The sequence below is a fragment of the Bos grunniens genome, chromosome 1, assembly GCF_055505025.1.
Source record: "Bos grunniens cultivar Pamir isolate PY7600 chromosome 1, Bosgru_T2T1.0, whole genome shotgun sequence".
NCBI lineage: Eukaryota > Metazoa > Chordata > Mammalia > Artiodactyla > Bovidae > Bos > Bos grunniens.
The window spans coordinates 99,873,476-99,899,625 of NC_141165.1; the positions used below are offsets into that span (position 1 = coordinate 99,873,476).

Below are 26,150 nucleotides of genomic sequence, written 5' to 3' on the forward strand. Positions count from 1 at the left end.
TTAGTGGGATATGCAGTGACTTCCCAAACCCAAGTCATGGAGGCACAAAGCCTACCTCCTAGGGACTTTTGCACAAAGGCTGAGCTGATAGCCCACACCTCAATCTTAGAACTCAGGTCCTACCTAAGAGGCCAGATCCAACCAATTACTTTCCAGTCTACATAAAGGAATGATTAGACAAAGTCCAGAAACAGGGCTTCGAAAGAGATCTGAATGGCTAGTTAATGAATGTGAGCAATATTTCTTTACCCAAACTGCAGCTTGTCAAGCCATCAGGGAAGCTTATCAAGGAACGCACTAAAGGAAGGAAGTGAAGTCAGCCAAGTCAAGTCGCTCAGTCATGTCCGACTCTTTGTGACCCCATGGACTGTAGCCTACCAGGCTCCTCCCATGGGATTTTCCAGGCAAGAATACTGGAGAGGGTTGCCATTTCCTTCTCCAGAGAATCTTCCCCACCCGGGGATCGAACCTGGGTCTTTGTTCAGTTGAGGTCCTGGTAACTCCTGACATGAAGTGTAATCAATCGGAGAGTTGAGACATGTTCCATTTGTACAATGAACAGCCCTAACGTCAGACACATCGGAGGCCTCCACATAAGATCCATCTGACTAGAGGGACATATCCTGGGAAGGACTGGCAGATTGATTGGGCAACTTCAGGTATCTTCTGGTTCTAGTGGGTACATTTTCAGGTTGAGTAGAAGTGTTCCCCACTAGAACTGAAATGGCAGCCAAAGTGGCTAAATTATTACTGAAAGAGATAATATCCACGTTTGGGCTCCCAAGATCCCTACAAACTGATAATGCTTCAATATTCATGTCTCAAGTGACAAAAGGGATACCAAGTACCCTGGGCATAAAATGGACCTTGCACTCAGCCTGGAGACCTCAGTCGTTGGGGAAAGTAGAGAGATCCAATCAGACCTTAAAATGAACCTTAACCAAACTATGCCAGGAGACACAAGAAAATTAGATTAAGTTACGCTCAATTGCCCTGCTCCATATGTGGTTAGCCCCAAGGAATAAAGTATATCTGAACTTATGTGGTGGACTCATTCTCCAAGCCTGATAGAAAGGACACTTTAACCCTCTTGAAATGGAATAATTCAATATGCCCTCCAGATAGAGGAAAACATGAGACTTTCATAGAATATGGTAACCAGGTGCTGACTGCACCCACCAATTTGGCCCACCATCCTTTCTGGCCAGGAGACTGGATAAAGCTAAAAAAAACCTGGAAAATAGGCAGCCCACAAGATCAGCTTACTCTTGATGGTGGTGGAATGGACACCACCTGGTGATCCTAATCACCCCCTCTGCCATGAGGTTGCAGGGGATCACTCTGAGGGCATATCATACTCGAGTGAAGGAGGGCCCCCGAACCCAACCTTCAGAAAGACAACCTGAGGCAATGTTTTGATGACTTGTTTGAACCTCCCTCTGACTTGAAGCTTTGCTTCCAAAAAGCAAAAAAGTATGACCAGGGATATTTAGGACAGATAGAACTTCACTGATTGTTGGATCTGTCACACTCAACCTGAAACAGTAAAGGACTACTAATTACAGGAATCATTGCACTCCTAAGGGTGCTAGTGACCTTGGCTATACGAAGCATATATCACACTGTCACCATAAAAAAGGTAACAGCAACTGTGGCAACGGTGACCAGTGACACCAGGCTCCACGTTAAACTCTTCAGTCTAATTTGACTAAACAAATTTGGAATAGAGAAAAACAAACCCTCCATAGCATCACTTGCTTTTTGTCTTTCCTGGGCCCCTTAATGACCAGTATTTTCCCTGCTAATATGTAAGCCATGCATAACTATGAAACTCCAAATGGTGGTGCTCAGGGACATGAACAGTTGAGCTCTGGCCTGGTGATAATCAAACTTATCTAAAGGCTGGGAGAAGTTCTGCTCCTCTCCCCACAGTTATGCCAACCATAGCACCAAATCAGCAGGAACTAGTTATGGGATATGGACCTTTGCCGCTCAGTACCCCTCAAGAATGAGGAGCAGGACAAAAGACAGAGGAGAGATTTGTAACTAATAAAGCCCCTTAACAATCCTGAGGACGAAAAATAGATAATAAAATAAGTTCTAATCTTTTTTCTTTACTCAGTGCTTCCTATAGTTTCACTTTCCTACAGGGTGCCACGTGCAGAAGCCTTGCCGCCAGCGCTTCAGGCCAGCTGCTGCTGCTGCTAAGTCTCTGCAGTCGTATTTGACTCTGTGTGACCCCATAGACAGCAGCCCACCAGGATCCACCGTCCCTGGGATTCTCCAGGCAAGAACACTGGAGTGGGTTGCCATTTCCTCCTCCAAAGCATGAAAGTGAAAAGTGAAAGTGAAGTCGCTCAGTCGTGTCTGACTCTTAGCGACCCCATGGACTGCAGCCCACCAGGCTCCTCTGTCCATGGGATTTTCCAGGCAAGAGTACTGGAGTGGGGTGCAATTGCCTTCTCCACTTCAGGCCAGAGTTCCTCGAAAAATAGCTGCGTCCAACACTGAGATTCAAGATGCAACAGTGATGGTGTCCAAAGACGCTGTGCCCCCTACGTGCGATCTGGAGCATGAATGGCACAGCCCTGCAAGAGCTCAGCCCCATTCTAGCTAACACTGTCCAGTGTCCTGATAAAGTAGCCACCCCATAGCTTTTGAGAGGGAACAGCAAGTGCTCTAGAGTGAGGGCTCTGCTGCTAAGTCACTTCATTCGTGTCTGACTCTGTGCGACCCCATAGATGGCAGCCCACCAGGCTCCCCCATTCCTGGGATTCTCCAGGCAAGAACACTGGAGTGGGTTGCCATTTCCTTCTCCAATGCATGAAAGTGAAAAGTGAAAGTGAAGTCGATCAGTCGTATCTGACTCTTAGCGACCCCATGGACTGCAGGCTACCAGGCTCCTCTGTCCATGGGATTTTCCAGGGTGAGAGCTCACACCTCACCATTTTCCCTGATCTAAGAGAGAAACTGTCCTTTACTTCTGGATCAAACTTGGTCTCATTCTATTGGCATGAGTGACACGAGGGAGGAAGACACGTGTTGGGGACCAGCTCAGGCGGTAACAGTTATAGTCAGCAGGGTTAGGAGATGTATCTTTGGAGCTTTCTGGACTGAATGACCTGAATGGTCAAAACAACAATTCTTTGTGAGCTGAAGGCTTGATGCAGTCTCTTAGGACCCATCCTTTTAGAGGTAAATGTAGATTATTAGAGGCCACATCCTGCCTTTCAGAGAGATGTATCAGCTTCTACTAGAAAAGAGCTCCTTTCTTACTGCACATAAGTGGGTAGAAAGAATAATTAGCACCATCATTGACTTGTTCTTTATTTCTTCCCACTGCAGCATATATTAGAATGGTTTTATTGCCATAGAAATTTTCTGACTACCCTTCTTCGATATTACCTAAGACAGTTCACAAATAGGCCAAATAAGGAGTAGAAACTAGATTAGAATCATAGGCTAGCTTCTTACACAGACACACACAAGTCAGGCTGAGGTTCCACCAGCGTGGATAACACCACCCATTCTGTTGTTTGTATTGCTGTCTCTCTTGATTGGCTGGTACCTGTGCCATTCCAGTTTTGAATACCAACTCCAGTGCACAGTTACCCTCTGAGAGCTAAACTAGTGAAATGTAACACATAAGTGGATGCAACGAGCTATCTTCAGAATTAACCCCAAAACATTCCTATAAATGTGGGCCTGAGAAAGTATAAAAACACTCAAATTCAAGGTGTAATAGAAGACAGCAGGTCTGGAATGTGACTTAAGAAAGCCCACACCTAGAGAACTATCCTTATAAATTATGTCTCAATGATAATGAAACAGCTTTTGTCCAGGGACCTAACTAAACAGTCTGGCTATGGCCACCTTCCTCTGAAGGTCATATGAGAAATAGACATCAAGTACAAGACCAGAACACATACATTTGCTTCTGTGAACATGTATCCCAAATTCCAACGGGGTGGCCTGTGGCTCAGGACAAGGATGCAGAGGCCTCTGTCTGCTACATTTGCTAAAGTTCTGTTTTGTCCATTTTCTTCTGGGCTTAGATTAATGCCTCTGATTTCTCAAGTGTACCACACTGATGCCAAGGAAAGGCAGTACAAGAGCTTGTCAAGTGAAAGGGAGGGTTGGTGTGTATCACCTTAGGGCTGTGGGAGACTGATCTATTTAAACTCCCCACCAGACACACTCTCAGGGCAGGGTGGGCCTCAGAAAGGAGCTGCTCCTGGTCATCCACTGCAGCAGGTATGCAGAGGCAAGCAGACTCCCAAGAAAGAAGATACGGGGCAAAAGAGACAACAGCCGTAATAGAGTGGCTCAATCAAAGTCCTTCTTGACATGTCCAGTTGCTTGAGCACTGCGTGTGGGGCAGTGGTGAAAAAGGGGAATGAAACCAGAGGCCTGGAGCTTATCTTACAAGCTAATTACATTTTAACCCTGACTTAAAAAAGGAACCTGGTATTAGAAAACTGGTGGCTCACAAAACCAAAAACAAAAGAGTAAGGATCACCAGTATTCTGTCTGCACGATCCAGGAAAGAGAGGTATACTAACTTTAGTGAACAGAGCTGGGCACTTGAAAAGAACTTAGGTCCAGAATCCTTTATGAAGAATTCCAAAATGTAAGAAATCTCTGAAAATGGAAGCTGTTTTACAATTCTTTTAGTGACAAAAGGTGACATGAATTGATATAAGGCAATTTATAGCCTTCATTTATGTCAATGTGAATATTTTGTGATATAGATACATTCATATGTTTGATCACAAGTTGCTTCTCAACCCCTAGCTAGGGGGTGTTTTCATAGACAGTAAATGAATTGTTTACTTCTCCAAAATCTTAAAAATTGTGAAATCTGAAATACATCTGGCAGCAATCAGCTAAAGGATTAAGTGTTGTGATGCTTGATATGTGTGGGCTTCAGTCCCAGCTCAACCACTCATGCATCATGTGACTTTGAATAAATGACTCACTGACTCCACACTTTGGTTTCTTTAGTAAGATAATGATATTGCAAGCTCAGATATTAAATGAAGTTATGCACAGTGTTAAGCACAAGGCCTGGCAAATGGTAAACATTTAATAATGTTAGTGTTTATTGATCTGAAAGACTGCGTATCTCCCCTCTGATTCATGGTCATCAAGGAGTTACCAATGCCTATCAGCTACCAGGCCCTCTGTTAGCAGGAAGGTGGAAGCTTGGTTAAAGAGCAACAGCGTTTGAGTCACTGATGATGTATTATAAATCAATAATTTGGCTCTCAAATTCCAATCTCAATCTCTTGAATATCTAAAAAAAAAATTAGATTAAATGAAAATCAGAGATAGACTCACTTCTGAGATACACTTTTTGATCCTCTTGATTTGGAGCAGATTTAACACACACAAGAGCACTTTGAAGCTGGGTAAATTGAGGCCAAGAAACTGAGAAAATAAATTTTTGTTTTGATGTGAACATTATAATTGTATGAGAGGTTTGGCTACTGGTTTTAGTTTGTTATTGTTCAGTAGCCCAGTCGTGTCTGACTCTTTGCAACCCCATGGACTGTAAGACGCCAGGCTCCCCGTCCCTCACCATCTCCCGAAGTTTGACCAATTTCATGTCCATTGTATTGGTGATGCCATCCAGCCATCTCATCCTCTGACAACCTCTTCTCCTGCCCTCAATCTTTCCCAGCATCAGGGACTTTTCCAATGAGTTGGATGTTCACATCAGGTGACCAATACTGGAGCTTCAGCTTCAGCATCAATCCTTTCAGTGAGTATTCAGGGTTGATTTCCCTTAAAACTGACTGGTTTTAGTTCACAATGTGACAAAAATCCAGTAATCTGAAATAGAATAACCTAAAATGTTTCACATGGAATACTAGCCCTGTGAGAATTTCTGTGAATAAAAGACTTCAAGCAAATTATTTTAATTAAACCATTTTTTTCACAGAACATTTATTAATGCTTGCAGAATTAGTGTTAGAATGAGCACACATTGGAAAATATTATTCTAAAGAATATCAGCTTCTGGTATATTTTCTGGATAGATAGTTTTCAGCAATTGGGTGAATTTAAGGATGTTAAACTTTAATTCTTAAAAGATAAAATCATCACTCTTATACAGATTAAAAAAAATGAACACCTGCCAAAGATGTAATATAATAAGAAATTAGCAAGATATTAAAACTGATTCAAAGAAAACTCTGAAGAACAGACACATATTTAGGTAATCAGCAATGCAAAGCTTAATTTACTAAGTGACATAGAACTACTTAATATCCAGCAGTAAAATACAGTTTGGAATTAACTTTTTTACAGAGAATAAATACATTACAAGTCTATTACATATAATTCATTTGTATTGCTATAGAGACAAGATTATTTGCATTGCTCTCAGTTTCTCCAGTTTACAGAGCTGTGAAATAACCTTGTTAAAAAACAAGAATATTTGTATAAAATCAGGTAATTCCAGAGTGTACAATACATAGATAACAATGAGCATTCCATTGAAAGAATACTGTGGGAGGCAAAATTATGCCCCCTGCCCTAGATGCTCATGTCCTAATTACCTTTGAATATGTTATGTGGAAAGGGGGAATTAAGATTGCAGAGGAAATTAAGTTTGCTAATCAGGTGACTTTATGTAAGAAAAGTGTCCTGGGTTATGGGTGCAGTACAACCCACCTTTAAAGTGGAAAAGGGATGCAGAGGAGATGGTCACAGTCAGAGGTTTGAAGATACTATGCTGCTGGCTTTGAATAGGAAGAGGCTACAAGTCAAGAAATGTTGGTGGTCTCTAAAAGCTGGAAAAGGCAGATTATCCTCTGGATCCCCCAGAGGGTGCTAACACCTTAATTTTGAGCCAATAAGACTCATTTCTGAAATCTGACCTCCAGAAGTACCAGATGATAAGTTTGTGTTTTCACCCACTAGGTTTTGGTAATTTTTTATAATAGGAGGAGAAAACAAGTAGAAACACCCAGTAGTCTCTGCTCATTTAAAAACCTTTCATAAATTCTCCTAATAAAGGGAAATTTTGGACTTCATAATAAATGAACTTTTAAAACTCCATAAATGCTTCCTTCAGTGTATACAAGTGCATGATAATATAGACAAAGATATTTTAAATCTATTATCAACTAGGAAAACAACAAATTCAGTAAAAAGAAGTAATTCAAAATATTTGGATTAGATTATTTAAAATCAGGACACTTCTTTAAACTAACAGAGATCAGGTTTTATTGCTTTTGTTTGAAACCAGAGCCTGCTCCTCCTCCATCCCCTGCCCTCGGGGAGACCCTGCCAAGCTTCAGGAGAAGCCTTTAAAATGAAAAACAGAGAGGAGGAGGAGGAGGAGGAGGTGGTGGTGGTGGAGGTGATGAGTGTGTGTGTGTGTGTGTGTGTGTGTTTTGGGTGGGGGAGGGGTGGTTACTGGATAGGTATCTCTGCAAAGAACAGTAGATAGAGAATACTAAAATTGCAAGCCATGTGAAACAGGGCAGCTAGGCTCAAAGGGAGGAAAGATTCTCCAATTTGCCACCCCCAATTTCCCTCCAAGTCAGCAGTTTGTGAGGCTTTGTAATTTACTTGTGACTCTAAAAGCCTTTGGTATTAGTTGGTAGTGTTTATTTATCAGCTCTCCAAGGCCACCTGGCCAACCACTGAGACAGAGAAACACCTGAGGATGCTCACTGACTTCTACCTGGGGAAAGAGGCAGAAACAGTGACCTGGAATCAGCTAAAGACACAGATTTTCTTGGAAAGAAGATGGCTATCACTGATCAATCTGATTTCAGTATTGACCATCTGGTGATGTCCATGTGTAGAGTCTTCTCTTGTGTTGTTGGAAGAGGGTGTTTGCTATGACCAGTGCATTCTCTTGGCAAAACTCTATTAGCCTTTGCCCTGCTTCATTCTGTACTCCTAGGCCAAATTTGCCTGTTACTCCAGGTGTTTCTTGACTTCCTACTTTTGCATTCCAATCCCCTATAATGAAAAAGACATGTTTTGGGGGTGTTAGTTCTAGAAGGTCTTGTAGGTCTTCATAGAACCATTTAACTTGAGCTTCTTCAGCATTACTGGTTGGGGCATAGACTTGGATTACTGTGATATTGAATGGTTTTCTTTGGAAACAAACAGAGATCATTCTGTCATTTTTGAGATTACATCCAAGTACTGTATTTTGGACTCTTTTGTTGACTATGATGGCTACTCCATTTCTTCCAAGGGATTCTTGACCACAGTAGTAGATATAATGGTCATCTGAGTTAAATTCACCCATTCCAGTCCATTTTAGTTCACTGATTCCTAAAATATTGACATTCACTCTTGCCATCTCCTATTTGACCATTTCAATTTGCCTTGATTCATGGCCCTAACATTCCAAATTACTTATTCCTTGGAAGAAAAGTTATGACCAACCTAGACAGCATATTAAAAAGCAGAGACATTTCTTTGCCAACAAAGGTCTGTCTAGTCAAAGGTATGGTTTTTCCAGTAATCATGTATGGATGTGAGAGTTCGACTATAAAGAAAGCTAAGCACTAAAGAATTGATGCTTTTGAACTGTGGTGTTGGAGAAGACTCCTGAGAGTCCCTTGGACTGCAAGGACGTCCAACCAGTCCATCCTAAAGGAAATCAGTCCTAAATATTCATTGGAAGGACTGATGCTGAAGTTGAAACTCCAGTATTTTGGCCACCATATATGAAGAACTGACTCATTTGAAAAGACCCAGATGCTGGAAAAGATTGAAGATGGGAGGAGAAGGGGATGACAGAGGATGAGATGGTTGAATGGCATCACCAACTCAATGGATGTGAGTTTGAGTAAACTCCGGGAGTTGGTGATGGACAGGGAGGCCTGGTGTGCTGCAGTCCATGGGGTTGCAAAGAGTCGGACACGACTGAATGACTGAACTGAACTGATCACAGATCAGCCGGTTTTCACCTGCTAGTCAGTGTCAGGTGCTGGTTCCAGGACCAGATTATGTGAGACTGAGAACCTGAAGAGAGTTCAGAATAGATATGAGGAGGTGAGACACTCCCCTTTGTTCTCTCCCAGACAGTTGACTCCAAACTGGCTTGGAGAAGAAGAAAAAGAAGCATTTGTGTAAACTGGACTGGTGGTGGTGGTGGTGGAGGTGGTGAGTGTGTGTGTGTGTGTGTGTGTATGTTTTGGGTGGGGGAGGGTTGGTTACTGGATAGGTATCTCTGCAAAGAGATACTTATCTGGTCAAATTTTGAATTTGACCAGATAAGAGTAAGTATTTGAAAGTGACAAAATTAATTTTCTGCCACCATCACAAATGGGGATTTGGAATAATAAGGTTCATGTAAAGTTATGACTCAAACTGTGATTTTAAATCCTGAGTTCTGTGTACAGTTGTAATTGGGAAACATCATACCCATTTGTTCAGGATGAAGAAAGTAATTCAAGGCAGAAGTCAGGAGGAAAAAATTGCCCCAAGCAATAGAATGGAATTGAAGCCAATATCAAGTAGTTAATATGGAGAGAAAGTGACTCAGGAAGGGGTGATTGAATCTTCTGAAAAAGTAGCAGCAACTGACTCTCATCTCAAACTCACCAACTATTTGGCTGTTTTGCTGATCTCTTTGGGAATGAATAATACAGGAGCCAAAAAATCTGGAATGTGTTGCTTTGAAGTCCAGGTTGCAAATTGAAGCATTTGGAAGAGAAAAAGGCACTGGGGAAGTGAACCATTGGCCACAGAAATGGTTTTAAAGTGTTTTAGGCCATGTCTTTTCATGCCAGGACATCTGAGCCTTGGCAAGGGATGAAGTGCAGCCCATGAGAATAGGAAAACTGTGTTTGACAGAAGAATTCATAACCTGTTTCAAAACAGTTTAACCTGAAATATGAATGAGGATGACCAAAAAAAAAAGTATGGATAAAGTTCTACAATTTTGGTGATTAATTGGTAGGACATTGGAAAAACCATAACAAATTATCCAATTATTAGAACAATAAGAAAACATCAGGGAAGAGAATCAATGAGCAGATTTATGGCCCTGCCTTACCGTGTATCCCAGTCCATAAATAATGGCTACGAATTATTTAATACAAGGTGGTAATGTGATTTCATGAACGTCATTTGATGACATACAGGGATGGGACTTATGATTGCAATGTGTGCTATGGAGTGTGATAACTAAGACTGCTCCATCTGGTGCAGCCATGCTGGAAAGTGAAGTGACAGCGCTTGGATTTGTTATTTTTTTTTTTTAATTTTAGAACCCAGCTATTTGGATTTTGGGTATAATACTCAGAGAGTCTCACACAGGCCCATAAAGATTTATTGCACCTGTTTTGGTAGTGGGAGGGAATTGGAAGCAATCAAGGTGTCCATTGGAGGAAAGGAGATAATCAAAATATGGTGGATGAATACCACAGAGTATCATACAGCCATTAGAAACAACAGACTGGACATAGATATAACAACCTGTATAGAGCTAAAAAAAAATGGTACTGAGTGAAAAAAAAAGAAACACAAAATCAATATATAATACAATATAACACAATATATCAATATAACACAATTATCCATCATGTACTCAAATACTACATGAGGATGAAAAAATTATACACATTTCAAAAGTACATTTACCAACATATACACACAAATCCATTAAACATGGGAGAACAATTGATTTGGTGAGGAGGTTGGTGTCTAGTGACAAAAAAAACAAAACAAAACAAAACTTGGATGACTAATATGATAACGTGAAATGAACTAATGGGTTCAAATTATAGAGAAGAAGGAGACAGAAAGAGAGAGAGAGAGCTTTGATAGAAGGGAAGTAATAATTAGTTCCAGCCAATAAAAATCTTAATGATATCCAAAAAAAAAAAAGAAGGGAAGTAATAGCATCTCTTTAGAGCATGAGGGACTGAATAACACTTGCAGAGAAATCCTCATCTTTGTGACCAAATCCTGTCTGATATTTTATCAATACCCGGAATAAAATATGTAAAGGGAAGGGAAGAATGTAAAGGGAAGAAAGCTCATCAACTTTCTATGAGACAAATCTGGGATAAGCTGTCACTCTTTTTGGATAATGAAAATCAGGAATAACATCTTGGAACTAGCCAGAGAAATAGTAGCATCCCTAAGTAACTTAGGGCCACTATCTTCCTCTGACGGGGTGATATATAAGATACTTTCATCAGTGAGAAAGAATCTGGGGTCACAACACCGGCCTTCTGGAGAAAACAGCATTGTATTTTAAGATCTATGGATTATTGTTGACTCAATGTTTGCTTACTGTTACGGTAGCTGCTCAGGAAGTTTCCTCCATGGGACCTGAAGATGCCTTGACACCCATAATTTTTTCTTCTTATAGGGAATTTAAAAAAATAATTTTATTTATTTATTTATTTTGGCTGGGCTAGGTGCATGGGCTTCTCTCTGTGATGGCTTCTCTTGTTGGGGAGAACAGACTCTAGGGCACAAGGGCCTCAGTGCATGGGCTTAGTTGCATGTGGGTTCTCCCTGGACCAGGGTTCAAACCTGTGTCCCCTACAATGGCGGGCAGATTCTCAACTACAGGACCACTAGGGAAATCCCAAAACATAAGGAATTAACATGATACTATTATTAGCTATTTTCCTAAAGCAACGTTATTAATGAGCAGCAGGTACTGAATTCTTATTGTGGCATGCTATTGTAAATTGTTTGCATCTGTTTACTTCTTTTCTTAATTTTAATTTAAAAAATGTATTGAAATATAGATGATTTTTAGGTACACAGCAAAGTGATTCAGATACAGATACATATATATACTTATATATATATATATATATTCTTTTTTCACATTCTCTTCCATTATAGGTTATTACAAGATATTGAGTATAGTTCTTTGTGCTATACAGTAGGTCCTTTTGGGTATCTATTTTACATATAGTAGTGTGTATAGTTTCATCCCAAACTCCTAATTTCTTTTAATCCTCATAATAACCTTGCTGCTGCTGCTGCTAAGTCGCTTCAGTCGTGTCTGACTCTGTGAAACCCCATAGACGGCAGCCCACCAGGCTCTGCCGTCCCTGGGATTCTCCAGGCAAGAACACTGGAGTGGGTTGCCATTGCCTTCTCCATTGTGTGAAAGTGAAAAGTGAAAGTGAAGTTGCTCAGTCGCATCCGACTTGTAGCGACCCCATGGACTGCAGCCTACCAGGCTCCTCCATCCATGGGATTTTCCAGGCAAGAGTACTGGAGTGGCTTGCCATTGCCTTCTCCGCATAATAACCTTACGAGGTAGGTATTACAATTATCACATCTTTATAGATGACGAATCTGACTTAAATAAGTTAATATATTTGTCCAAGATCACACAGTAATAGGTGATAGAACCAAAATTTATATACAAGCTATCTAACTCCAAAATCTGTTCTTTGAACCATTGCACTGTAGGTGTCTGAGAGATGACTGTATACTGCCCTAAGAACAGAACATGCAATATTGGTGAGTTCCCTACTAAAAGGTCTTCTTGATTTATAAACTCTGCCTTCTTAGTTTTTGTATCTCTGAAGAGGAATAAGAAACCTGCTCATGGTATTCCAAATTAGACAGAAGAGTAGTGATCGGATGGCATCTTGCTACACAAGGCCCATCCTCTTCTGCCATCTGCCTCGGGTCACTGAGGAAGCCAGGTCAGGCCAGGGGCCCAGAACCTTTGGAGAAATGAAGAAGCTTGCTTTCAGGCAGAGGGCAGAAAGCCTTGTGAGTAATCGCCAGGGATGGCTTGGCACTGCATTTGATGGGTAATAAAAGTCTTGTAAAAATCTTATGGTTTTCCTCTCTTAGTACCCTAAATTTCCATTTCATCATAATCCAAAGTATGATCTTACCCAGAGAGGGGAGACATTCTTAATTTTGCCTTAAAACACTGCTTCTTCAGATCTCAGCTATACCACATTTCTTCACTCAGACTGGAAATTTCAATCCTTCAGTATCTTTTTCTATGCCCATTTTCTCTTCCCTCTCCTCCTCTCCCCTCCCCTCCCCCTCCTCTTCTGTCTTGTGTTTTGTTCAGTTATATACTTGTCTAACATCTTCACTGTATTTCAAGTTTGTTGAGGGAAAGTATTCTGTTTTTCTCATCTTTTCCATCCCTCACTTGCCAATCTAACAGCGTGTTTTGCCTACAGCATTTCATGACAAATGCTTGGGGAATTAATGTATGCATGCATGTATGTATTAGTTGCAGTTGCTAACTTGTTTCTTACTAAAGACACTTAGTCCTTAGTCTTACCTCGGTTATAATCTGGTGTTATTTTAAAGCTCTGTCTGACCTTATTTTCACTCCCTAGAAATGGTAACTAAAGAGGACTGTTGTGTAAGACTGAAAATGAGTCTTTCTTTCACTGTGACTTAGCCACTGCTCAAAATATCTAACTTTCCCATTTCCTTCTTTTTGCCCATCCTTTCTCTCTCTCTATTTTTAAGTTTGCCATACTCTTCAAATGGGCTTCTCTGGTGTCACTAATGGTAAAGAACACGCCTGCCAATGCAGGACACTTAAGAGACACGCATTTGACCCCTGGGTTGGAAAGATCCCCTGGAGGAGGGCATGGCAACCCACTCCAGTATTCTTGCTTGGAGAATCCCATGGACAGAGGAGCCTGGCGGGCTACAGTCCATAGGATCGCAAAGAGTCAGAAATGACACTGTAGTGTCAGAGCATGCATGCACACTCATGCTCTTCAAATAGTTTTTTCTCAAAGAAATAAAAACTTATAAATGAATAAAATATAATCATTAACTTCAGTAAGACACAGGCTATCAAAAACTTTAATAAGATACAGATCTTTATATGAATGTATTGGATACATTACTTTTCTTCAGCCCAGTGACTTAGGCTGGATTTGATTGATTTTTATAGCCAGAGATGTCATATGGTCATCTTTTACTTAGAGCAGGCATTGGGTCTAGGGGAGCTAAGTGTGGTTGGGGAGCTGGCCTTGGCTTCTGAGTTTGGTTTGGTGCCAGTTGGTAGAAACTTGAGAGATTCTAGTTCTTTTCAATATGATTACATAGTAAGGAGAAAAATGTCCACACTGGGCAGATGAGAAATAATTTCCCTCAAACCATGTAATAAAAAAACTCAAGAAGCATTTTGACTTCATTAGGCTATTGTAAAGCAAGGAAAATTAAGGGATATTTAAAGGTTTTTCATGCACCAATAGGAGCCAACCGCAATTTAGATGATCCTTACAAAAAGTATGCATTATTTTCTCTATGGAGTAGGTATGAATTAACCTGCTTCATAATACAAAAATCCTAGTGCTTCTGGTGGGATTCTAAATAACGTCATTTGTTAATCAGTTTTGCAGCATGTCTTTACACTGAGCCAAGATATTGTTTGAAGCTGTCAGTAGTAAATGAATAACAGCCTTCTCCCACCACCTCTCCCTGTTTCTAGAGCTCCAACATTTGTGACATTTATCCAAAGATTCTCTCCTTCTCCATCTTCCAAAAGTACATTTCTGTCTTCCTTGCACTCCTGGCATATATATTGCAGTTACTCATCTTTCTGGAATATAATTAGGACCGGACAGTGTCATGGAACATTCCCATCACCCCAGCCTCATTCTTGCCTTGCATGTGCTTAACTTTTTCACGGGTCATTGCAAAATGTTGATTGCTTTCTGGTGTTACCTAATGAAAATATCAATCTAGAAAATATGTCATCTAGCATTTTATTGAATTATCTCTTTATTCTTGGAGACCTATATAGGGTGTTGAGTTTTGCCATGAAAAAAAAGTGTGATAAAGGTGTGCTTTTGTCTCTAATAATGTCTAGAATGCTTAGTGAATCTCTGCAAATTTCTCTTAAGTTTTTGGTGTGCTTTCTAGGATCTATATTCTTCAGGAAGATTCCACATTGCTCACCTGGTCTTCTAAAATCTCATCTTCTTCCTGGGCACATTTTCCAGCCCTCTTTCTCAGTTAGGTATAGTCACATGTTAAGTTCTAGCCAACAGAATTTGAGTGAGAGGAATATGGCCACTTTCGTATTCTCTAGAAACTCTGGAATGATCCTTTAAGCCAGAGTTGTCAACTGGTGGGTGATTTCGCCTCCCCACTCCACCCCAGGAACTTTGGGTAAGGGTGGAGACATTTCGGCTGTCACAACTGGACCATGCTACTGGCATCTAGAGGGTAGAGGCCAGGGATATTACTACTAAACGTCTTATAATGCACAGGACAGCAAGCAAAGAATGATCCAGCCCACGATGTTAATAATGCTGAGGTTAGAAAACCCTGCTTTAAGCTCTTATATTGTTTTCTGCTTAGATGCAGACTCTACAAGGGGATTCAGAAAGCAGAAAAGTTGACCAAGTCACCACATAGCAGGAGACTGGGGCTCTGAATCTCTGCACAATGATCTTCACCAAATATACAGTTGGTCTGTGACTTGAGAAAGGAATAAAATTTTGATCGTGTTATGTCATTGAGATTTGAGGGTTGTCTGTAAAACCACTAAAAAAAACTTCGACTATCTTAGCTCACATCTTGGGCAATTATTTAATCTCCCCACATTTTCCTCTCCACATTTGAGACCTTGCTGACTTCCCAGTTTGCTGTTGAGAATACTGTGGAAGACAGTGGTGAGTGCCTCAAGGACCACTAGCAGTGTGTGCAGATTTCCAAATGTAGATGTAGGCTGTAAACAGACTTCTTCAGAGAGAAACCCAATACTTTCCATCCAACTAGGGACATTCAGGCTAGACAGTCAGGGCTCAACTGTGGTTCCATAAAAAGTGGGTTCAGTGAATAGAGGTTTGCCCTTGAGATGAGAAAGTGAATTGACAAAGTTAAATCTTCTCTATATCAGGCTTTTGGTCCAACATTTCTATTGTCCTTATGCTTCCCTTACCATCCTGAGCCTTAGCACCCATCCCATGAGGCAATGTGAGTGTGTCAGCTGCACCCAGTCATGGTATTGCTGTTTTGTTTTGTTTTTTTTTTTTCCTGCCTTGAAGACTAAGTTCTCTGTGACAGCAGCTTTTATCCCAGTCTCAGCCTTTTCTTCCTTGGCAACTCTTCTCAAGGATCCTGAAGTCAAAATCAGTACTTACCTAAGGAAATGTAGTAGGGGCAGAAAGCTTGATTTGTATCAAGGGAAACCATTCCAACTCCTGATACTGGGCCAGTTAAACCATTATTGTGTCTCTAAATCCCCTAAGAAATCTAAGAAAACTATAGGCTCCATCCCTAGAGACTGGAGCCCACTGATCTTATGTGCAGCCAGAGCTGACATAGACCCTTGCTTATAGATACAGACAGCCTAGAATCACTCAACATTTGAAAAAACCAGGGGCTTGTGAAACATCTGAAACAGGTGAACCAGGGACTTGGTAACGGTCCAGTGGGTAGGACTCCATGCTTCCACTGCAGGGGGCATGGGTGTGATCCCTGGTCAGGGAACTAAGATCTTGTATGCCCTGCAACAGAGTCAAAAAAAAACCCCCAAAAAACAGCAACAACAAAAAACACGTGAATCAAATACTGATGAAATATATAATTTTAGGGTAAGATATGTTTAAAAATATATATTGGGAAGGTATAGTTAAGGAGTTGAAGATGGACACATACACACTGCTATATTTAAAATGGATAACCAACAGGGACCTACTGTAGAGCATAGGGAGCTCTGCTCAATGTTATGTGGCAGCCTGGATGGGAGGGGAGTTTGGGGGAGAATGGATACATGTATATGTATAGCTCAGTCACTCTGCTGTGTGCCTGAAACTACCACGACATTGGTAATCAGCTATACTCCAATACAAATAAAAAGTTTAAAATAAAATTAAATTAAAATTAAATAAATTTTAAAAATATATGTATATATTCAGTATCATTTAAGAGTTTTGAGTGCCATCACATCTGTAAAATAAGCAAGGCTACTATGAAGAAGAGAAAAACATTTGCATATAGCATCAAGGACTCTTTTAAATTTTGTCTTCCCCTGGGTAAACACCCCTGCTTCCTCTACCCCAGGATTTTCAATGTTATCACTTACATTTTAAGTCAAATAATTCTGGGTAATGTAAAAGTATCTCTGGCCTCTACTCACTCAGTGCCAATAGGATGGCCCTCCCCCAGCTGACAACTGGAAGTCTCTGCTAAGTCGCTTCAGTCATGTCAGACTGTGTGCGACCCCATAGACAGCAGCCCACCAGGCTCCCCCGTCCCTGGGATTCTCCAGGCAAGAACACTGGAGAGGGTTGCCATTTCCTTCTCCAATGCAGGAAAGTGAAAAGTGAAAGTGAAGTCACTCAGTCGTGTCCAACTCCTAGAGACCCCATGGACTGCAGCCTTCCAGGCTCCTCTGTCCATGGGATTTTCCAGGCAAGAGTACTGGAGTGGGGTGCCATTGCCTTCTCCAAAAGTCTCAAGACATCATTAAATATTCTCTGGGGGGAAAAATTGCCACCCAGTGGTCAACAACCACTGCTCTATTTCAAGAGAAGGACCCTGGCATTTAAGAGAGAATATCAAAGAGAAGGCCAGTTGTTCATTTCACTGGGAAACCTTGCTTTGCATGAGCTAGCCATCCAAAATCTTTGAGAGGCTGGTTTTGTTTGAAGTAGTGCTCTCAGTTTATGTAGTTTTAACACAGACATAAATATTCTTTCTAATAGTGATAGCAAACATGAACATTTAGTCAGGAAGTGGCAGGAAAGAGAAGGTGTAAATAATGCTTACTTAACAAGTTGAAGAAAGAATAGTTACAGGATTAGAGAGCCACAAAACAGAAGCAGGAAAAAACCACTCATACAGTAAAAAAAAAAAAAAAAAAAAGTTGAACAATGGGGTGTGAAAAAAGCCAAGGGTCTTTTTCCTCTGGCATCTATGTCATTGCTAGCTTTTAATGCCGTTGTCTTAACGAGACCTCCATAAGTCAGAGAACTCACAGTGAGTAAGGAATCAGCAGCAAAGAAACCCTTTGAAGCATGTTGAATTGCTGCCACCAAAGAGTAAACTGCTTGCCTACTGTGGGCAGGAGCCCACAAAGCCTCAGAGGCATGTGTGTGCAAAGCAAAGGCTGACTTTCTGTGGGTTTGAAAGCTGCCTGGAACAAATTCTTTCATCCTTTTGTACTAGGCCACTTGCCAACACCAACAAGCAATTTTAGTTCTTAAGAAAAATACACCTATTTCAGGTTGGCTTTTTAATCTTTAACCATCATCTGCAAGGCTGAAAAACATACTTCCACAGGATATTTTCTCCTCCTCCTCCTCCAAGCTGAAGGCTTTGAAACCCAAGGCTAGTAACATCCCTCTTGATGGAAAAATCCCTGGTAAGAAGAGTTCAGGACAGAGTGCATCAAAAAGGTTGACTAGAGTGAAGGAAATTTTAGACCAAGACTAGCAGGTAATACGAAGAAGGCAATGGCACCCCACTCCAGTAGTCTTGCCTGGAAAATCCCATGGACAGAGGAGCCTGGTGCGCTGCAGTCCATGGGGTCGCTAGGAGTCAGACATGACTGAGCGACTTTACTTTCCCTTTTCACTTTCATGCATTGGAGAAGGAAATGGCAACCCACTCCAGTGTTCTTGCCTGGAGAATCCCAGGGACGGGGGAGCCTGGTGGGCTGCCGTCTATGGGGTCACACAGAGTCGGACACGACTGAAGCAACTTAGCAGCAGCAGCAGGTAATAAGTTGACCATCCACGCACTACCTGCCTCTGCATGTCTGGGTGTAGACTATTTGCTTTATTTACCTGAAACACAAACTTAATCTGTTTCATTTGTAATACATTTTCACAGAAACAAGGAGGAAACACTGAATTTTATTGGTATTCATGATGCAGATGGCACCTCCAAGTCCAAACATGTAAGGAAATAGAACATCCCAGGCACCCTTCTGTTTTCCCATCGTACCAGTAAATGCAGAGACCCTGGAGGGAGAAGGTGAAGGAAATCAGGGGAAAAGAGGTTAGAAGGCAATAAATACATAAGCATAAATGTCTGCTTATTGAGCATGATCTTTTGTATCATACCTGGGTTGAGTCATAAGACAGTTGCTGCCAAAATTTGAGAGAAGTCTTTGTGTTAGCTATGGTGAGCTCAACTTGGGAGAATTACTAGCATATCCAGTCCTCAGAGAAAGAAGCACATAGAATTCACATATCCTGGACTTGGCCCCCACCTCAGTCTCAAGCAAATCCTGGTTCCTAGCTGCAACCTTCTCAGACATTGGCTACTCCTGGCTTCTATTTTTCAACTGGGACCTTGCTTTAAACATTAGTCTCAACCAGCCCTATTACCACATCCAACATCACCTGTGTAATACTTGTTTGTCTCTCTGTAGAATACTTGTTCCTTTTGTGATGGAAGAGGCAGGGGTCAAATGTAGATGAAGCGGGGAAAAACTCATAACTTTATCATTCAACAAATATTTATTATCTACACTGTGCCAGGAGCCAGGCCTTCATGAGGCAGTCATCTGCTGACTTTAAGAAACTTACACTTATATGCACTTGAGTTCCACTTGTTACACACGCAGGTAACATCTACAGAGCCCTCACTCCAGACCAGGCACTGTACAAAAAACTTCATCCTATGAAAAACCTACTGCAGCCAAATAAGGAGTAAATTTGTCAGCTCTGTTTTGTAAGTTGAAACTCAAGTAGAGGTTGAGAAACTGCTCACAGAGCCAGTAAATGGTGAAGCCAAGATTTTACCTAAGCTCTAACCAATGCCCCAATGTTTATAATTTCTGTGCTGCATTCTGCTACTTTTGCATCACAGGTCCTTGCACATTGCCACACTTACAAGTTTGCAGGACTGGACTGTTTGTTCAAGGAAGTGCTGCAGGGTTAGCTTTGTGAGTGAAGAGAAGGTGGTGACATAGGTGATGATAATATGATGAATTACACATGGCCTGAAATTCTGCTTTGGGGTTTTCTGTGGGAGGTGACTAATTACTCTTTTATTTTTCAGTTCTTTTTCAAAGAGTGGATAACTCTGGAGCATGGATGGAGCTTCACATTCAGGCCTGAACATCTTAATAAAAATTGGTTTTATCACTCTTTTCTTCTCTCTGGAAGTTATGAACCTCCTAAGAGAAGGGGATTTTGATGAGTGTTGAGAATACTTTGAGGGCCAGCGAGTCTCCATTGCCATTTGAACCCTAGGGCTGGTTCTAGGACTGTTACACGGGTGTTTTACTTGAAATTAACTACTCTTGTGGGACCTTAAATTTGGCAAGGTATTTATCTCAGATCATAGCATATCCTCTGGCCATTACTCAGCATTTCTGGGAAACTCTCCACCCATCTGAGTTTGCAATAATCTCCTTGTTTGCCTGAATTGCAGGTCAAAACAACATCATCCATCCTGGTCCAATTTATTTTTCTTAGCATGGTGGAATCAGTCCCCACTGATTTAACATCATGATTATAGTCATCCAAGCTATACCAGGGACTATGATAGGGAACCTATTTTCTCCCCATGTTGGGAATTCTCTACTGTCAAGGGAAAGGCTCATCCCAGTAAAGTAAAGATCTGGGCAACTGGTTTCAAAGACACAGCCATTTTATTGCCCAGGTCTGCAAAAATAAGCATGGTCTCTTCTGGGACGGTGCCCTTGTAATTCAGCTATTGTCTAAACTCCAAAGCCCTTGGAGTTTTGTTTGGTTTGTGGCTCAGCACCAACACAGTTGCTGTCCATCCCCAGGCAGACACAACTCTGTCTGGTTAGCAGGACAAAGCCCATTTTCAATGGGAAAGTTTCATTGTTTGAGCTTCATAACAGAAGGAAAATGTTCATTTCAGACCTATAAATTGCTTTCTGTCCTGAGCAGATCCAAGCATATATCCAAGCATAGATAAAGAGAGGCACCTTGGTGAGAAAAACCATTTGTTTCGAGACTAAGAAGCATCTGCTTTTTTTCATCCATAAAGAAACAGGTGGCAGAAAGAAGCAGATGAAGTTAAGATGCTAAAAGGATTAAGAATTATCCAAGGAAATAAACTGTAAGTCTGATAATCTTTCAAATAAACTATTCAAGACATTTTATATCTTACCAAGGACTTTTCTGTTTTGAAGGTTAGTATAATAATAGCTGATATTTACATAGAGTTTACTCTGTGCCAGACACTGATCTAAGTGCTTTTTTAAAAACATGTATTAAGTCCTTCAGTTTTCACAATAGCTCTATAAAGTGGGTACTATTTTTTTTTTTTTTGTATTAAACAACAAACATTTACTGCCCACAGCTCTGTAGGCTGGGCAGTACAAAGTACAAAGTCAAGGTGCTGGCAGACTTGGTCTCTGGTACATAGTACATGGGCTTCCCAGGTGGCACTAGTGGTAAAGAACCTGCCTGCCAATGGAGGAGACGTGGATTCAGTCCCTGAGTTGGGAACATCCCCTGGAGGGATGCATCGCAACCCCTGCAGTATTCTTGCCTGGAGAATCCCCATGAACAGGGGTGCCTGACAGGTTATGGTCCATGAGGTTGCAAAGAGTCAGACACAACTGAGCGACTAAGCACAGCACAGCACAGCGCATAGTACATGGCCTCCCAGGCGGCACTAGTGGTAAAGAATCCACCTGCCAATTCAGGAGATGTAAGAGATGCAGAATCAGTCTCTGAGTTGGAAAGATTCCCTGGAGGAAGACATGGCAACCCACTCTAGTATTCTTGCCTGGAACATCCCACAGACAGAGGAGCCTGGCAGGCTATGGTCCTTTGGATTGCAAAGAATCAGACACGACTAAAGTGACTTAGTATGCATGCACACAGTACATGTTACATCATCTTCTCACTGTGTCTTCACATGCAAGATCTACGGAGCTTTCTTGGGTCTTTTTAATAGGGCACTAATCCCATTCATAAGCATTCCACCCTCATGACCTAATCACTTATCAAAGCCCCCTCCTCCTAACACTATCATTGGGGAGTTAAGATCTCAACATAGGAATTTTAGGGGGACATAAACATTCTGTCTATAGCAGTCACTGAAAAGGAAGACAAATTGGTAAGGAACAGGTGCTTCTCTGGGACTCACAGCTGACCCAATGCCAGTATTCCACCAGGTTGGATATGCCCAGAAATTTTCAACAGAGCCTTGGTGTTCATCAGAACCCTGGGGCTACCTGTGCCTTCTGAGCCATCCAAACCCCAGAGGTTGAAGCAGAGTGATACAATCATAGATTAAATTGGGGCAGTGATGAAGAGTTTGCTGGGCCCGAAGCTCAGTGTGTTTGAGGAAAGAAACATGGCCTCTCCTGGTTTCCCCTTCCAGTCATTCAGGAAAGAATGGCTATAGCTAATGAGAACTACTGCTTACTGAACACTGTGCCAATCAAGTATAATATGTGCTTTACACACATCAGTTTTTTGTTTGTTTGGCCATGCCATGTGTCTTGCAGGGTTTATTTCCATTTTTTAAATGAGATAATTAAGACACAGAGAGGATCAGTAACTTGCTCAAGCTTTCATAGTGAGCAAGAGCAGGGTAAAGAGTTAAATTCAGGCAGTCTAGCTCCAGAGGCTAAAGATACTCCAAATGCTTTTAAAACAGGAGGGAAGGGGACAGGGCACACAACCTCTAAAAGAATAAGAGTTTTTGAGGATACAACATAAACTGGCTAGAACCAACTAGGTCCAAGATGGTGGAAGATTCACCTTCCAGTAGAACTTGAGCCTCATTGTATGCTCATTGTAATAAATTAGCATCTAAATGACACACCCACCAGCACCGTGACAGTTCTGATGCTGATCATCAAAGGTCAAAAAGTAGGCAGTGACTCAGTTCTTAGAAATTTATCCTCCCCCCCACTTTGTTGAAATAGTTGAAATAATCCTTCCACTCATTAACCTATAAAGTTACTTGGCTCATAAAAAACAATCACTCCATATTTCAGGGCCTCTTGCCTTCTGAGATGCCTTCTGTGGAATGTGTTTCTCCCTTGGCTTCTCTCACTTTCCAAGATGACCCCTACGCCTTAAGGCCGCTCTAGCCTTTTGAGAGGAATCTCATTCTGTCTATGGAATGTGTTTTTCTCTAAATAAATCCACTTCTTAACCTATTTGTCTCTCACTGAATTCTTTCTGCACTGAGATGCAAAGAACCCAAGCCTCAGTAAGTCTGGCCACAAGGTGAGTGATTCTGTTAATAATTAAAAGACGATGATTCAAGTTCCAATCTGAGGCACAGCTTTCACTTTCACCAGAAAAAAAAAGAGAGAGTGTAAAAGCAGGTAAAGTAGCATCAGTAATGTCTTTCCTTTAATCTAGGTGGCCATGCTTCATATTTGAGTGACAAGAACTAAGCCAGAGTGTCCCAACCTGCACTGATACTCTGCGGCTCTGGAATCCAGTTCTCCCTCCCTTTATCCTTTCTCTCTCACCTGGCAGGCTGCTCCATGTACCAGTTGGTATCCATGGGTTAATTATGTTTGAAATGGTGCTAAGGAATGCAGCATATGTCCACTAGTAAGAAAAGTCATCATAGAGGAGAGCCCTCAGTCGGGGTTTCTGGGTGGATCAAATCAAATCACTTTCCTTTCAGATCTGTTACAGGAACCCACACATGGACTCTAGTTAGACAGTATGTCATTTTCCAGAACTCAGCACGTGATTGCCAAATTTCTATTCAAAGGTGACATTTTATAAAATACCAGATGTTCTTTGGTGTCTGGCCAAAGTTAAGTATAAAAACAGCCATGGATCCATAAAAATAGAACAATAATCTCCCCAGGAAAGTTTTCTGTCTCTGAGATCACTAATAACTAAGTTGACCAAATCAAGAGGATGATTAGTATTGCAAAGTGAAGATAATAAGCTGTAATGGAAATAGATGCTAGCTAGCTGAGCTCATCCAGGTTACAAAATAAATCTTGATCGTTTGTTTCATGTCGTGTTTCACGTTGTGACTGTTTTTCCTACTGACTACTTTAATAGTCTCTGTTTTATATTTATTACTTAATATTTTACATCATATGTTCATGGTAATTGCTTCCAGTTCTGGGATCTCCATGTCTGACAGCTTGGACAAACATTAGGACCACCTGGGCAATCATCTTGTTTTGTGAATAAAAAAGCTGAGACTCAATCAGGTTAAGAGACTTCTTAAGGTCTTCCCTGTAGCTCAAAGAGTAAAGAATCTGCCTGCAATGCAGGAGACCGGGGTTCAACCCCTGGGTCAGGAAGATCCTCTGGAGAAGAGAATGGCAACCCACTCCAGTATTCTTTCCTGGAGAATCCCATGGACAGAGGAGCCTGGCAGGCTACAGTCCATGGGATCGCACAGAGTCAGACATGACAGACCAACTAACACTACCACTAAGACTGTGTAGTGAGTGAGATGGTGAGAGATAATGCCTCACTGCTCTCATGATGGCTAGAGCTTAGTTTCCTCCAATCAAAATTGGTGATGGAGCAGAGACAGGAGAGCAGGAACATTGGCTTTCTCCCTTCTCCCTTTCTCTCTTGCTCGTATGCTGTTACAAACACCACAAGCCATATGATGACTTTGGAAGCAGAAGGGTGGGTAGTGTATGGATCTACTCATTGTAGAATGATTGCCTCCAGATGCTGTCTGCCTCCTCGTGGTTTTCAGTCCTTAACTTGAGGGCATTTTTTTTTCACCCAACGCTTTTAGCCATTGTGATACCTGCACTATGTCCTCCTCAAGGACAGAAGATAGTGGAGGGCTTACAATGATAAAAACTTCACCTTCTTGGTCACAGGCAAGAAAGTTTTTATTTTCTCTTCTTCATTTTTGTTAAGAACAGCTTTTTATTTTACTCAGAAGCATTAAGGGGTTGAAATGGCATCTACAATTTCTTACCTTATGTCATTATCTTGTCCTATGTAGGACATAGTCACAATGTGTATGCGTATATTTATTTATTCATATTTATATCTGTTTCCCAGTCTGGGATATGATTTTCTGAATCTAGAAAAGAAGTGGGGTGACTTTTATTTTTATGTCTCAGAGTTTGAACTAGAGTTAAATGATTGAATTAAATGCTAACTGCAAAGGTTGACTTTAAAATACACAACAGTCTATATGTCAATATAAAGATTTGTGTTTCCTTGAAATCCTATTCTTTTAACAAATCCTTCTTATGCATAGCTTGTAACTAGACATTAATTCCCCTAACTTGATATTTAATATGAAGTTAAACTTCTAATCAAACATTTATGTTCTTGGTTCATTGAGTCAGAGAAATACTATGGGTCAAACATATTCACAACTAAAGCAAAACCCTCTCTTGGTGGCAGCGGCTAAAGGAACACAACAAAAGAAAAATGGCAATCTTTTTACTTGGGGCAAATAGCACAAGATCCTTTCTAGCTGGGCTTAATTTTCCTGTTTCTAACTGGTGAAAACAAAGCCTCTAAGGGTTTCTTTGATATGACCATAATCACACAGCAGGATGTCAGTGGAAGAACCTACCGGTGATTCTAGCTGCCAATGTGTTCTATTTACCTAATTCACTTCCCTTCCATCTGCAGAGCTCAATTTGATCTCAACTGTACTGGCTTAGACCTTTCCTCAGATAAATAAGCCCATCATGGACTCTGATACATACTTGCCTCAGAGTAGTTGAGTACACTATTCTATGAACTCCATATCTAAGAGCTTCAGAGAAGAAGGATAAAACACTGAAACATCCTAATGGGTTGTCAGAAGCCAGGAAACACCACAGCCCTATTATTGGGGAGTTGGGGGAGTTCACTGAGACTTTTGAGGGAAAGGAAAATTTTATTGTTCTAATTTCAACACAGTAAGTGGGGGGAGGGGTGCGTGTAGCTGGATTCTAGATAAGGAAATGAAACTTGTAACAAAAAAAACCCACCATTAGAAATCCAACCACATCTATTCTAATGTTCATTTGAATTTTGTAAAACAGCTCTTATAAAGTAACCTAATAAATTTAACCTTACATTCATTTCCACTTATCAGTGTTCCTAGAATTGGAATACTCTTCAGCTTTGTCAACCAGAGATATAAGGGCATTCCTAACTTTAGGCAAACCACTTCAGTATTTTTGCCTTGAGAAACCCTTAAACGGCATGAAAAGGAAAAAAGATAGGACACTGAAAGATGAATTTTCGGTAGGTGTCCAATATGCTACTGGAGATCAGTGGAGAAATAACTCCAGAAAG

The 26,150-nt window shown here is 41.1% G+C and overlaps 1 protein-coding gene across 3 annotated transcripts in view; it reads left to right on the forward strand.

Annotated features, from left to right (window-relative positions):
• Positions 1-26,150, forward strand: part of CCDC80 (coiled-coil domain containing 80) — a 101,042-nt gene that overhangs the window by 7,139 nt on the left and 67,753 nt on the right. Inside the window, exon 1 of one of the 3 annotated variants that reach the window (XM_086406552.1) lies at positions 20,929-21,000. The exons of the other annotated variants lie outside the window; for them this stretch is intronic. The gene's annotated coding sequence lies outside the window, so the exon portion shown is untranslated. Of the gene's footprint in view, positions 1-20,928; positions 21,001-26,150 lie in introns of those variants that run through there. 3 annotated transcript variants of the gene reach the window in all.